Below are 6,704 nucleotides of genomic sequence, written 5' to 3' on the forward strand. Positions count from 1 at the left end.
GATGTCCACCACAGTACCAGTGCTACCATCTGTGAGGTAGACCACAGGCATCTTCTGAGAGAGTTTGTATGGGGGATACCATTGTACAGTAGGGACACCCTCAGGAAAATGGAGGGGATATGTCTTTAGCCTACATCATTGCAGACATCACTATATGAGGAGGCACTCCTCCATTCCTCATACTAGGGGAGTGGAAGCGGTGGAGTTCTTCCTAAGTATAAGAGGTACTCACCTCCGTGAGCATATTGATCTCCTGATCCAACTTTTGCTGTTGGTTTTGACACCTAATTTATTTTATTTTTGGGGCCCAGGTCTTCCACAAGCTGAGGGGTACCGCTATGGGGAGCTACTGCACCCCAAGTTATATAAGTCTATTTTTGGACTGGTGGGAGGACACAAGAGTCTTTGTGGACAGGCATGATACCTCATAAGTCAGGCTTCACTGATAATGTCCTGATTTTCTGGAAGGGTATGAGAGGATTAATAGGAATTTGTCTGTGAACAAAATGAAGATGGCCTTTTTTTACTTATGACATCAATGAAATAGAAAGTTGTTTTCTGGACACAAAAATTGCGGACTCCCCATGTCCTTATTTCGTAAACTGATGGCTACAAACAGCCTCTTTATATGGGAAAGTGCACATATGATTCCTCTTAAACAAGGTATTTCAACAGGTTTGTATCCAATGGTAAGATGAAACTTTAATGTCATGCACACATTTGAAGAGAAGGCCAAAAACTTGAGGGACAAATTTAAAGCCTGGGGCTACACAGATATAGTTTTGAGCAAGGCATAAAAAAGAGCGAGATTGTGACAGAAGGGACCTCTGAGGTCTCCAACCATGTGCGGAAGAAAAATTGTGGGACTTTTGACCCATTGTCATCCCGAAAAATTAAGAGACTTTTGAGCATATTACAGTGTGATAAAGATCTGACAGATGTTCTTCCCTGTAGCCCTCTCATCACATAAAGGAGAGTTAGAAACTTGAGAGACAGACTAACCCACAGCCACTTTACTGAACCAAGGGTTGACACCTAGTTGGGAAACCATCCAAGAAGCACATACAGGTGTGGCCTGCGAGAATATACAAAGAACTATCGCCTTTACAACAGAACACTGGTCACACATGACTTCATAAATTGCGGCACTAGAGGTGTTGGGCAACATGCGCATGCCCACTGGACTAATGGACTACGTGGGCAAAACAAAGACGTGAGTTCAGTATTGGTATAAGGAAACATCAATGACATTGTTTATGGAAGAGATACCCCAGTGACTGAACACACAAAGGTGGTGACACTTGAAAAATTCAGTTTGCAGGTTTTGAATGAATAAAGTATTCTATTAGGAAGAGGTCCTGGGACAAAGGATACTCCAAAAAGAAGTGCACTGGATCTTTAGGATTTACTCAAAAATGGGTGTGGCGTCTGTTTTCAGAACCATAGAAGCCGTCATTTTCAAGTCCACAGCCTCATTAGTATTCACTTCAGCCCGGCCCACTGGCTATGGGTTGGGCTGTCTCCCAGCACAAAGCCTTTGACAGCACCATGACTAGCTTTACAACTCATTGTTGGGATTTGAACCACAGACTTTTTATATAACAGACACTGAAAAATGAAAAAAATAGCACACCGCTTACCAAAATCATGCAAAAATATATCTTTATGGACCAACATCTAAAACCAACACGAAAAAGTACTGACTTCCTAACCTACATGGACGTGCCCAGCCGTGGTCATATATACGGGTGAAACTCGAAAAATTTGAATATCGTGCAAAAGTTAATTTATATAAGTGATGCAACTTAAAAGGTGAAACTAATATATGAGATAGACTCATTAGATGCAAAGCGAGATATTTCAAGCCTTTATTTGTTATAATTTGGATGATTTATGGCTTACAGCTTATGAAAACCCCCTCAAATCTCAAAATGTTTTAATATTGTATGAAATCAATAAAAAAAAAGGATGTTAAATAGAAAAATGTAGGACTTCTGCAAAGTATAATCATGCATATGTGCTCAGTACATGGTTTGGGCCTCTCAATGCGGCGTAGCATGGATGCTATCAGCCTATGGCACTGCTGAGGTGTTATGGAAGACCAGGATGCTTCAATAGCGTCCTTCAGCTCTTCTGCATTGTTCGGTCTCATCTTTCTCTTGGTAATGCCCTATAGATTCTCTATGGGGTTCAGGTCAGGCGAGTTTGCTGGCCAATCAAGTCATTGAACCAGGTTTTGGTACTTTTGGCAGTGTGGGCAGGTGCCAAGTCCTGCTGGAAAATGAAGTCACCATCTCCATAAAGCCCGTCTGCAGAAGGAAGCATGAAGTGCTCCAGAATCTCCTGGTAGAAGGCTACATTGACTCTGGACCAGCACAGTGGACCAACGCCAGCAGATGACATGGCTTCCCAAATCAACACAGACTGGAAACTTCACACTGGACCTTAAGCATCTTGCATTGTGTACCTCTCCATTCTTCCTCCAGGCTCTGGGTCCTTGGTTTGCAAATGAGATGCAAAAGTTGCTCTCATCAAAAAAGAGGACTTTGGACCACCGAGCAACAGATCAGTTCTTTTTTTCTTTAGCCCAGGTAAGACGCTTCTGACGTTGTTTGTTGTTCAGGAGAGGCTTGACAAGAGGAATACGACAGTTGAAACCCATGTCCAGGATCCGTCTACGTGTGGTGGCTCTTGATGCACTAACTCCAGCCTCAGTCCACTCCTTGTGAGAGTCCCCAACACTTTTGAATGGCCTTTTCCTGACAATCCTCTCCAGGCTGTTGTCATCCCTGCTGCTTGTGCACCTTTGTCTTCCACACTTGTCCCTTCCACATAACTTTCTATTGACGTGCTTTGATACGGCACTTTGGGAACATTCAACTTTTGCAATTACCTTTTGAGGTTTTCCCCACTTATGGCGGTGTCAGTGATGGTTTTCTGCACCACTGTCCGGTCAGCAGTCTTTCCCACGATTGTGATTCCTACTAAACCAGACTGAGAAACAACTTAAAGGCTCAGGAACCCTTTGCTCAGGGGGTATGGATTAATTCGGGTACTTTCACACTTGCATCAGGATTGCAGCAGGCAGTTCCGTCTCCGGAACTGCCTGCCAGATCCGGCAATCCGGAAGCAAACTGATGGCAATTGTCAGATGTCTGACAAATGCATTGAAATACCTGATCCGTCTTTCCGGTGTCATCCTGAAAAACGGATCCGGTATTTAATTTATTTTTTTACAGTTTTTAAGGTCTGCGCATGCACGGACCGGAAGAACGAATCCGTCAATGCGGCAATTTTAATTGATACGTTTCAATGGAATTCCGGCAAGTGTTCAGGATTTTTGGCCGGAGAGAAAAATGCAGCATGCTGCGGTATTTTCTCCGGCCCAAAAATGTAAGAGGGACTGAACTGATGCATCCTGAACGGAATGCTCTCCATTCAGAATGCATTAGGGTACTTTCACACTTGCGGCAGAGTATTCCGGCAGGCAGTACCGTCGCCGGAACTGCCTGCCGGATCCGTCAAAACTTATGCAAACTGATGGCATTTGTCAGTCGGATCAAGATCCTGATCCGTCTGACAAATGCATTCAAATGCCGGATCCGTCTCTCCGGTGTCATCCGGAAAAACGTATCCGGCATTTATTTTTTTTAACATTTTTGCGGTCTGAGCATGCGCAGACCGCAATGCCGGATACGTTTTACAGGAACACTCGGGGCTGGCATTAATGCAAGTCAATGGGAAAAAATGCTGGATTAGGCAAGTGTTAAGGAATTATGGACGGAGAAAAACCGTACCGTGCTGCAGTATCACTTCCGTCCTGAAAAGTCAAAAAGACTGAACTGAAGACATCCTGATGCATCCTGAACGGATCGCTCTCCAGTCAGAATCATTAGGATAAAACTGATCAGTTCTTTTCCAGTATAGAGCCCCTAGGACGGAACTCAGTACCGGAAAAGAAAAACACTAGTGTGAAAGTACCACTTTGAGCCTAGAATATTGAACCTTTTCACAATATTCAAATTTTCTGAGATTGTGACTTTGGGGTTTCATAAGCTGAAGGCCATAATCATCCAAATTATAACAAAGGCTTGAAATATCTCGCTCTGCGTGTAATGAGTCTCATATATTAGTTTCACCTTTTAAGTTGCATCACTGAAATAAATGAACTTTTGCACGATATTATACATTTTCGAGTTTCACCTGTAGATATGACCACATCTGGGCACGTCCATGTAGGTTAGGAAGTCAGTACCTTTCGTGTTGGTTTTAGATGTTGGCCCATGAAGATATATATTTTTGCAATTTTTTTCATTTTTCAGTGTCTGGTATATAAAAAGTCTGGGGTTCAAATCCCAACAATGAGTCGTAACTCTAGTCATGGTGCTGTAGAAGTCTTTGCGCTGTTTCACCTGTAAATAGACAAAGCAAGTAAAAATCGTAGAAATGAAACACCATCAAACCACAATGTGATGTACAAGTTGTGCTCATAAGTTTACAAACCCTTGAAGAATTTATGATTTCGTAACCATTATACAGAGAATATGAAACTTTTCTCTCACTCATGGTTAGTGGTCGGCTGAAGCCATTTATTGTCAAACAACTGTGTTTACTCTTTTGGAATCCTAATCAGGCTTGGACTGGCCCATCGGGGAATTCCCCGGTGGGCCCCTAGTCTCCCACCCCCTGCACAAGTGACTTACTGCACTACATACATATATTCAATGTACAGCACCTCAACCAGCCTATGGTGGACCCCAGGTACCCCAGTCCGACACTGACATAATCACAACACAAACTACCCAAATCACCCTGATCAAAAGTTTACATACCCTGGTGATTTGGCCTGGTAACATGCACACGACTTGTTACAATGGCTATCATAATGGCTGTAATTAGTGGGGGTGTATAAAAGCTCAATGACTTTCTTGACCCTTGCATCTTTCATCCCGCGCTGCACTTATGTTGTTTGGATTCTAAGTCATGGGGAAAGCAAAAGATTTTGGGAGGAGGCTTAGGATGTTGGAGTTCTCCGATAGCTGCACTCTTCTTTGAATGGCACTGCGATGCTGACAGTGGTCATGGTAAACAGGATCACCTGCTCTGACTAGTTGACCTACTCCCCCACCGCCTACATCGGGCCTCCTATCTGAGGAGGGCAGGTGGAACTCATGCTCCTCCTATTCAAAACGGATTGGATGAAGGATAAGCTAGGCGTCCCCGCCCCTCTCTGACACGGACAGGGGTGATTGGCCTGCACAATTAGGGTGGGGTTAACTTGGACATAAAAAGGCACACAGCAGAGCTGACCACACCATAGGTCAGATGCCTCCAGACTGCACACCATGTAGCCTGCTCTCTCTCATAACAGTTGGGACAGGAAAGCGTAGGGATAGGTTCCAATCTATTGGGCAGTCTTTCTGAGGATGTTACTCAGTATACACCGCAGGGTGCAATTAGGGACAGCAGTACTGGAGTGTGATGATGGTCACTTGTAGGTGGTGGTTGACTTTTAACCCCATATTAAGCCTGCTATGAGCAGTACCTGGGGGCACAGTATATTGGTGGGAGATGTCTCTTAACCCCGGAGATAGAGCCCTCAATAAGAGTATCCTTTACAGTTGACCTGCACTGGGGGAGATTAGGTGGACGGGACACTAATCACCACACTGGTGGACCCATTCTACATATAGTAGCTGTTAACGTAATTAACACTGGCAGCGTCAGATTGTTACCTACCTGGCCAGCGCTCGGCCTGCTGGGAATCATCCTGGTAGCGTCTGTAGCCAGTCTAACCCTGGTGCAAATCACTTCCAGATATAGCGCTATACAGTGCCCGCATAACTCCTAGATATAGCGCTATACAGTGCCCACATAACTCCCAGATATAGCGCTATACAGTGCCCACATAACTCCCAGATATAGTGCTATACAGTGCCCACATAACTCCTAGATATAGCGCTATACAGTGCCCACATAACTCCCAGATATAGCTCTATACAGTGCCCACATAACTCCCAGATATAGCGCTATACAGTGCCCACATAACTCCTAGATATAGCGCTATACAGTGCCTGCATAACTCCTAGATATAGCGCTATACAGTGCCTGCATAACTCCCAGATATAGCGCTATGCAGTGCCCACATAACTCCCAGATATAGCGCTATACAGTGCCCACATAACTCCCAGATATAGCGATATACAGTGCCCACATAACTCCCAGATATAGCGCTATACAGTGCCCACATAACTCCCAGATATGGCGCTATACAGTGCCCACATAACTCCCAGATATAGCGCAATACAGTGCCCACATAACTCCCAGATATAGCGCTATACAGTGCTCACATAACTCCCAGATATAGCGCTATACAGTGCCCACATAACTCCCAGATATAGCGCTATACAGTGCCCACATAACTCCCAGATATAGCGCTATACAGTGCCCACATAACTCCCAGATATAGCGCTATACAGTGCCCACATAACTCCCAGATATAGCGCTATACAGTGCCCACATAACTCCCAGATATAGCGCTATACAGTGCCCACATAACTCCCAGATATAGCGCTATACAGTGCCCACATAACTCCCAGATATAGCGCTATACAGTGCCCACATAACTCCCAGATATAGCGCTATACAGTGCCCACATAACTCCCAGATATAGCGCTATACAATGCCCACATAACTCCCAGATA

The sequence above is a fragment of the Bufo gargarizans genome, chromosome 11 (genome assembly GCF_014858855.1).
Source record: "Bufo gargarizans isolate SCDJY-AF-19 chromosome 11, ASM1485885v1, whole genome shotgun sequence".
Taxonomy (NCBI): Eukaryota; Metazoa; Chordata; class Amphibia; order Anura; family Bufonidae; genus Bufo; species Bufo gargarizans.